Below are 9,667 nucleotides of genomic sequence, written 5' to 3' on the forward strand. Positions count from 1 at the left end.
ACAATACTTTTGCATTGTCTGACATAGAAATTGAAGAAATAATTACAGCAGTTAGCAACCTTTCAGTCGGTAAGGTAGCGGGACCAGATGCAATACCTGTTACACAGATCAAAAACAACAGTGATATACTGGGAATTCATCTACTGCGTATCTTTAACTATTCGTTTGAAAATTTAGTGTATCCTGATAAACTGAAAGTGGCGAAGGTCATACCTATCTTTGAAAGCGGTGAGCGATCCGTCATACGAAGCTCCAAGCCGATATCGGTGCTAAATGCAATTAATACAGTTTTTGAAGAGGTTCTTTGCACGCGTATACAGAATTTTCTAAATAAATATAACATCATCTGTCCTAATCAACATGGCTTCAGGCCCAAACGATCAACCTCATCCGAAGTTCTTGTTCTTGCACAACTCGTAATTACTGAAATGAATAACAAACTAGTCATAGTAGTTTACTTAGATACATCCAAAGCTTTCGATATGGTTGATCACACAATATTGCAACAGAAAATGGAAACTTACGGTCTGAGAGGAAAGGTTTATGATCTAATTAAAAGTTACCTTACAAATAGGAAACCATGCTATTGTAAACAATCTAACCTCACTACCACAAAGGATTATTCTGGCTGTTCCGCAAGGTTCCGTGCTTGGTCCTCTGTTTTATTCTTTGTATATTCAAGATCTTCCGTCAGGCCTGAAACACTCTGAAGCTATTACAAATGCCGATGATGCTGCATTACTTTTCACATGGGGATAATTTAGATGAGCTACAATGTAAAATTAATAAAGAACTTAGCGAAGTATCACAATGGCTTATAAGTAATCGGCTAACTATTAATACCCAGAAAGTAAGGTACACTGTGCTTCACTAGCGAAGAAAGAACATAAATTATGACCACGTTGCACTAACTATTACCAACACTAATCTGCTCGGTGTGTCGCAATACAAGTGTCTTGGCGTTCTGTTCGAGTCTGATACGCACTGAAAACAACAAATTATTAGTGTCTGCTACAAATTAGCCCATGGCTGTCATGAATTACTAAGGGCTGGCGAGTGCTTTCGACTTTTGATCTTACGAATTTTTTTTCCTCATTTGTGCGCAGCAGCAGTTATGCTATTGCCTGGAAACGTGGGGCCGCACATACAAAACATATTTAGACCCTGTCTCTCGCCTTCAAAAACGTGCTATTCGTATAAAAGCTTACTCCAACAGTACTCACCCCAGTATTCCACTCTTTCAGCAGCTACGCATATTACCCGTATCAACAGCACATAAATTGAAGATAGCTGAAGTAGTAAACATAATAATAACGTCCTATAACACGCTGCCCTTTACCATATTCAGATTACCATGAAACAAACAAGAGCCGCTAATAACAATCCATATAACTTACCACCTTGTCTTAATACATACAGCCAGAGACTCGTAGAGTATGTATATAGGAGCCCACGTGTGGAATGCACTTCCAAACGAAGTAAAGAAAAAGAATAACTTTTTGGCATCTTTAAAACATCTTTTCCTGATTTTTATGGAACTGCTGGAATGAATAAGCGTGCAACTGAAATTACAAAAGAAAAAAGCTTTTTTATTTTTTTTTATTCAAAATTTGGTCGAACGTACCAGCTTGCCAATTTTTTTGCGCGTTACCTGAAGTGTGTCGTGATTGTGCCATGTCATTATGAAGTCTGCCAATATATATATAAAAGACTTAGCGCGGCGAGCGCGCCTGATCTTGAAACTATTCCCCGGATGACTAACAGAACCTACTAGTTATAATTTACGCTAAAGTTTACCTCCAAATGCCGTGAGTTGTTGCTAAATTAATCGCTCATTCGGTCCGTACGTTAAAAGGTGCAGTGCTTCCATATGTAACCAATGCAACATAAACAAGTCGATCGAGTAGAAAATATAGTATAACCTGCCATATCTATTCTAAGTATATGCGGTTGACTTACCAAACTCTTTATAGCTTTAAGTTAAACCTCCTTGTTCTGCGACATTGAAACAACATTCTGGCACATCAGAAGTGTCGTGCTCCGTTTGTGTGACACAACACTGGTTATTTAACTTTTACTAGCGTTTACTTGTACATGCAGTGCCATTCAGTTCAAGCACTCTTAATCAGGTGTCGACCGGAAGGTGTCGGTAGGTCGCTTTTATAGATTATTTAATATTAATAGTTATGCGCTGTTTTTATTGCTTTTTTTTTAATTTCGCATTGCTTGAGTGATAACGCGTGTCACCATGGCCGCTTCCTTAAAAGAAAGTACCACCTTAATGTCTCGAAGCGCTCCTTGTAAAAAAAAATAAATAAGTAAAGCATAACACTGGTCACAGTGACGTTGCAAAGCGACTATAACGTAACCCAAGCACAACACTAATCAAAACAAAACTTCAATTTCAGATCGAAGACTCAAGTAAGTTTTCATGAAAACGCTTCGAACGAAACGTTTTCCCGTGCTTTCTAGTGTCGTGTACTAGACTACGACGGCCACTTTCTGTTACAATTCGTCACTGCACTATTGCACACGGCGACGACAACACAAATAGCGAGTAACGCGGATTTCGACGTTACTTTCAAAGGAAATGCGGCACATATATGCTTGTATTGTCTCAATAGCTCAGTATTGATACGCATAGTTTTGGATATATATACATACCAAATTAACGATGTTCACAATCACTAAGTTGGCTTCTCTGACGGTGATGCGTGGCTACAAAATAACGGAGTAGTGCGCCTTTGAAGCGAATGAAAAATTGCGAAAATTATTCGCCTCTTACATCCAGCCGTCTGCATGTGGCTCACACAAACGCTGTGTGCCCCTTGCGAACTTGCGCGGAAGCTTCTGAGCCAAAATACAGAAAATTTAGTTTTGCACAAACGCCACAAAAAGGAGTCTTCAAGACGCCCATGCTACTCAATTGAGAAGGCCCTCGAATTCTAATTCTAACAATGCATATTGGTCTTGTCGAACACATTATCTTTTGTCCTCATGTCCGCAGTGACTATCTTAAACATGGGGACACCACTCTGATGAGTCTCTTCCGTTCTTTATAAGGACGCGTGGCGCAAGATTAAAGCCAATAGATGAAATAAGAGGAGACAGAGAAAAAGCGCGCTTTCTGCATCTCCTTGTTGCTTCTGTTGGTTTTAGCCTCACGCCACACATTCATCTTGCGCTATGCCACAACTAGCTCTACACGGTACTGTGCTCTTCCCTTCTGTCCGATCATTAACCGAACTTATTCCCAAATTATTGGCGTTATCACCCACCCTGTGCTGCCATGCTTGCAAACTGTTCGAGAAAAGGTAACAGAATATTTTGTGCTAACAAACCGATCAATGTCCAGCGTTAATCCTCCGAACTTACCTTGACGCGTTCGTCCAGTTGCCTCGCGTTAACTGAGTGAGTATCCGTTTACCACGACGCCTTCTCCATTCTCACCGAGTGTCCACTCTCTCCCGCAACTCCGCAGAGGGAGCGTGTACAGGAAAGCCGCGCAGGCGCTGCCTATCGCGGGCGCCGTGCTGTTCCTCTTGGTTGCAGACAGACTGTTCTCCTTCTTCGTGGGTCACGGTGAGCCGTAGCCCGCGCCAAGAAACGTCCTAACCGACAGCTGGCGGTGGGTCGATAGGCCGCAATGCTATCCTGGAGTGCTATTTTGGGACAGTTCGCCGTGTTAATTTGTCAACTGCAACTGGCTCAGGAGGCTGCTGTACGGCCTCCCTAAGTGGCTCATAAAGCCAACGTTCAGGAAAGGAAGCGTCAGTGCTTGACCTCTCTGTGCTAACTGAAATGTTGTGCATGAAACGAATTCTTTTCGGTTGTTCTCTTGGTTTTATGTATAGGCCTTGGTGTCCCTGTTATCCTGAAATGCGTAGAAATGTATTACTTTTGTGGAAGGGCGGATTGTACAGTTCTATAGCGGCCGTCTCCACTGGCTGAACTGCTGTCGTGTGATCAACGAACGCAACGTGGTCTTCAAGCTGAATCGAGTAGCTTGTGGCAGGGCGTACCCTCTCCCGTGGCTACTTTGTAACTGTGGGAAAAATTGACATTTCATTTCATTTCAACACGGCGGAATACGACAATATGTCTATAGTCAGCTGTAATAGGGCGGAATGCGGCAGTGTGTAGAATAGCGCACCGGTCGTTCTAGCTGATTGGCTGGCTAGTTGGTTGGTTGGTTGGTTGGTTTTGAAGGCTGGCTTGGCTGGTTGGTTTGGCTTGTCGGCCAAGCGTTGAGACAGCTGAGCGCTTTGTGTATGCTTCACATATCGCGCGACCGCGTTTCTTTTTGTTTCTTCAAGTGCGCTGCTTAATATGTAAAACTAAATAACCGACTAGTTCGTCAGCACATGTGCAAGTTTTCTCCGTTCAAATTGGCAGGGAGCTCGGACGAGTTCGACGCCACTGCAAAGATGAGGGTCGACGACGGCTCGACCACGGACACCGTGCTGGCATTCCGCAGGGCGCTGGACGCCGAACGTCCGACGGACAGGACGGAACCGATGCCGCTGCTGACCGAGAGGGCGAAGAGGTACGGCGTCACCACTATAAAAGCGGCGAGGAGGAAAAGCGCCATCAAGAACACGACCAAGATTGTCACCAAGAAGATGACAAAGAAAACGACTGAGACACGTGCCAAGGGGAAGACGAAGAAGCTAGCGACGACGCCAGCCGAGGGAGTGAGACAGAAGACCTCGAACACGATGGCAAAACGCAGAAGCGTAGATAAGCGTGGCGGGCGCAGGACCACTGCGCTCGGGGCTCCAAAGAAGGGATCGTTGAAGCCGGAGCAGCGGTCGGTGTCTAGCAAAGTCCCGCGGATCGTCGTCACAAAGCATCCAAAAACGAAGTAAGCGTCCTTGGCGTCTTTTCTTTTTCTCGCGCTATAGCAGTTAAATGGACACTCCAGGCGAATTTTTGGCCACACCGTGGTGTTCCATATACAGTCCAAGTGCGATGAGACAGCGCCTCAAGCGCCGTATGCTGTGGGTGCGAGGGAAAGCGTGAGAAAGATAGGCGATGAGGACAGTGGCGTGATGCGTGCCACCCGCCCAGTGTTGGAGGTCACGTGATCAAGCGAGCGCTGGAGGAGGAGAGCGCGCGTCCTCTAGCCAGGCCGTGGCTGCACATGGCTGTCCACCCGGTTAAGCGTTTACGTGGTCCACGCGCCGTGTCTTGGAAGTAATCTGCGGCGGGTGCAAAGTCTAAATGCGAGCTTAGATGGCCGGTACCTTTAAGCGCGCTGTTATTTTGCATGCCTAGTTTTGTAGGTCGCGCAATCTCAAGTTTCGGAGACGCGGCGAAGCGAGAGGCAGCAAGAAGCATTCGCTTCTTGACCCTCTTTATCACGTAAATTTTCTGACAGCGAGTGCTCGCGGTCAAGTGAAATTTGGTCCATATTTGCCCGTTCGCATGTGATACAATGCTGGTTAATTTAATTAGTAAGTGAATGATTACTGCAATATTTACACGGCCGATAAAACTACTAATACTACTTCCTGTAGTCGTCTGATAATTTACTATCGATTCCAATGAAAGCTACGCCTTTCGAGCGAAACTCCGACTTTTTTTTAGCAAATGTTTGCATTTAATTTTGCCTCGTTCAACTGCTCCAAGAGGCACATCTGGCCTCGGTCAAGCGTAATATGCAAAAGAACAACTAAAGCCAGTGATAGGTAAAGAATCCAAGCTCCTTTCGCAAAGGCGCATTGCGCCTGCTCTGTCTTCTTTAGCGCTCCAAGAAAATACGAGGGTCGTTTCATAAGTGTGGTAAAAATACAAGAGATGACGTTACAATTCTGTTTTCTCCTAGGTGGCGATCGAGAAGCACCCTTCATATGACGGCAGAACTTGTTTACGCTGGTACCGTCAGTTAGTAAGCTTCTGACAGCCATTGGCAATAAGCTCTGTGGTGATTTCCGCCAAAGTGGATAAAGGTGAATGTCGAGCAGTGATCAAACACCTTTATTTAAAACACTAGACGACTGTCCAAATTAAAGCCGAGTTGAGCGAAGTTCATGGAAACTCTGCAGCCTCACTGAAGACCTTTTACTGCTGTATAAGTGAATTCAAACGTGGCCGAACATCAACGCAAGATGAAGCGCGTCCTGAGCGTCCAGTGGAGGTCACAACCCCAGAAATGGTATCGAAAATCCATGGAATTGTCATGGAACACCGCCTAATGAAGGTACGTGAGATAGCTGAAATCGTAGGCATCTCGGCAGGGAGAGTTCACAATATTCCTCGCGCGAAACTGTACATGAAGAAGGTCTGTGCACGTTGGGTGCCCCGACTGCTAACGATCAACCAAAAGCGCATGAGAGCAGACATCTCGAAGAAGTGTTTATCGATGCTTGATCGCAATCCGCAGGACTTTTGTCGCCGATTTGAGACAGTTGACGAGACGTGGATACAGCATTACACTGCAGAGTCTAAAAAGCAGTCAAAGCAATGGACAGGGTCTGATGAAGGTGCTCCAAAAAATGCAAAGACTGTTTGTTCAGCCGGAAAGGTGATGGCGACCGTCTTTTGGGATTCACGAAGATTAATCCTTGTAGACTACTTACAGAATCGCAAAACAATAACATTATGCAGCACTCCTAGATCAACTGAAAAAAGAATTGCGCACTAAACGACCTGGGTCAGCACGCAAAAAACTCCTCTTTCACCAAGACAATGATCCGCCCCACAGATCGCTTGTTGCAATGACCAATTTGCATTAGCTAGGCTTTGAGGTTGTGCCTCATCCACCCTGTTCTCCGGATTTGGTCCCATGCGATTTTTTCATCTTTCCAAGCCTGAAGAATTGGCTGGGTGGAAAGAAATTTTCTTCAGATGAAAAGGTTATCTCAGTGACAAATCTCTACTTCAAGGGCCTCGAACCATTCTTTCTTTTTTTTTTCTGTGAGGATAAAAAAATTGGAGCACCGCTGGAAGAAGTGTGTAGAGCTGGAAGGGAACTATGTTGAAAAATAAAATACCGTTTTCTGCAAACATGCCATCTTTAATTGCTTTTTTACCACACTTATCAAACGACCCTAGTAATCCTCTTACTGGTAAAGGTCATGAAGAGAAGCTAGGAGTTTCGGAGGTTCAGCAACAGCGCGCTCCAACAATCATAAACCACAGACACGTCAAGTCAATATCAACAATTAAGCGGGGACGAAGACAGGTCGCACAGCGTCACCTGGCTCGCAGCACAAACGCACGTGCAGCACTGCAGGCAAGCGCTGAAAAGGGATTAGGATGGAGATATCTGACCTTAGAAATAGTCTAGAGAATCTCCTCGCCGACGCATGAGAAAGTGCAAGCAACACAAGAAGCGTGACTACCTTATGCATATATCTTACACGCGTAGAACAACACTCCCACCTCGGAACCTACGATAGCATAGCGCCAGAACGAGGCTAAAGAGAAGAATAGAAGTAATAGGACGAGTTCATTCGCTTGCACATGTACACGTGTTCTCTTCGATGGGGATTTGCAGCTGAAATTTTGACCTGTCACAGTAACCAGAGCACAAACTTCCGCAAACCACCGTCTCTCCGTGTTCAACCCATTTCAGCTCAATTTTTCTTTCGCCTCGCAGGACTGTAAAACCCACTCTGAAGAAACTGCGGCGCAAGATGAATTCTCCTGACGCCGAGAAAACATCGACGACGGCAGGCGTTGTCGGAGAGCACGAAACGCGCGCGACAGCCGAAGACGATGCCGACTACGAGGCTCTGGTGACCGAGCACCAATCGGGAATCGGCACACCCCACCGAACGGTATAGCAGTCTCGCTGCTATCACGTGACGTGGGTATACGCAGAAGATAACATTCGACCTTAGTAAACACGACATCAGCGCCCTCCTCGTTACTTGCTTGTTCTTTCTTGCTCCTCGTGTTGGCATCTGTATACATACAGAACGCAGACTACCCGGCACCGGCATGCTACTCGTCATATGCAATATCCTCCACGCTTGGCAACAGCAACAGCATATAGAAAACTGTTTACAGAGAATTCCGCGTTTTCAGCTCAATCCCGGATTGCCGGCGCGAGCAGAGGACGCAATTTCATGGAAACGTTTTCGCGTCCGGTTTGCCACTTGTCTCTGCATGAGAACTCCGCGCGCTTGTAGGCGACTAAGAAGAAAGCAGATCCGATGCCGTTGCGCCGTACGTGCTCTCTCTCTCTCTCGTACCCCCCTCCCATCCGCTTGCTGACACAAACTTTTGGTGTCCAGCCACATCTCCCTTCCTATTTGGTCACAACCACCGTTGCCGCCACGAAAGGCTGCATTCGAAATATCTGACGAGTCGCCAGAAAAGAAAGTAGAAGAAAAGAAAAACCTACTTGCAACGTCTCTACTCCCTGAAGTATATCCCGACAGAAGTCTGGGAAGCCTCACGCAATGTAGTCGCCCTGCATATGGCTCCCGTAGCGATATACAGGAACACTAACGCAATCGCACGTGAAGTATACCTATAGCGTTTGAAAAACGAGCGGAGAGTCGGCACGCATGCGCGCTGATGTTCACTCGAGTTGTGTAGGCCGAAGGTTGAAAAATACTTAACGGCGGAATTGCGAGACAATAGTACTAATCGAAGTCAAAAATGGTGAGAAATGTTGGAGTATATAAAATTGACGCTGTCCTGTATAGCATATTATTATTACACCACGGGACGCACCCAAGGAATTGTTAGTGGCCTCCATCTTGTACACGGTGATCAAAATGACAATATCTTGCTGCGCTTGTTGAGACCAAATTTACTGAAATTTGCTAAAACCGAGCGCTTTGAAATTACGCCTATGATGTCAGGCTTAATGGTCTTCAGCTTTGGCTCGATTTTCCATGAAGGACTAAATTATATGCTCCCTCTCTCCCGCCCCTCCCTCTCTTTCTCCCTCTCTCACACACATGCGCACTTAGTCGATCACATGTTAGTTGCCAAGCAACATTTGAGCAATACTGTCTATGTTCGTCACTCAATTATCTTGAATAAAAGCGTGAAAGGTTTGGCAGCAAATTAAGAACACAGGTACACGATTACGCGTGTATTTGTGTTCTCGTCTCCCTGTCAAGCGTTTCGCGCTCGCACACAATATGCCTTCTTTAAGAACCAGCTAGCCCAATCAGTTACGTCACCAAACGAATTACTGCGCGACATATTACTGTCACCTTCGTGAAGGATTTTGTCCTCGCCAAAGCCGATAACTCGGCTGTCTCATCTCTTAAAAGAAAATGCCACCGACGTCAGGTCCCCAGTGGAGACACACGAAGGGGACAAGTCGTAGATTGGAGCGAACCACAGCTTAGGCATTCCATTAAAGAATCGCGAACACGAAGGAGACTGCTATTAGTTGTCACCATATAGAGATGATGTGCGTGGGAAGTCATAAGTTCGGCACGCGTCTTGAGGGAAGCATACGAGAGAGGCAAGCAACACTATACTCTCTCTGATAAGCCCTTGGTCAATAAAGTTGTTTCTCTCTCTCTCTCTCTCTCTCTCTCTCTCTCTCTCTCTCTCTCTCTCTCTCTCTCTCTCTCTCTCTCTCTCTCTCTCTCTCTCCCATAGCCATAGATTTCCCGCGACGTTCTGACTTCGGCAGAAATATTGTTATGGATATCTCATGGTGCCACATTCTATACGGTATCGCTGATCGTTC

The sequence above is a fragment of the Dermacentor variabilis genome, chromosome 4, assembly GCF_050947875.1.
Source record: "Dermacentor variabilis isolate Ectoservices chromosome 4, ASM5094787v1, whole genome shotgun sequence".
NCBI classification, from domain to species: Eukaryota; Metazoa; Arthropoda; class Arachnida; order Ixodida; family Ixodidae; genus Dermacentor; species Dermacentor variabilis.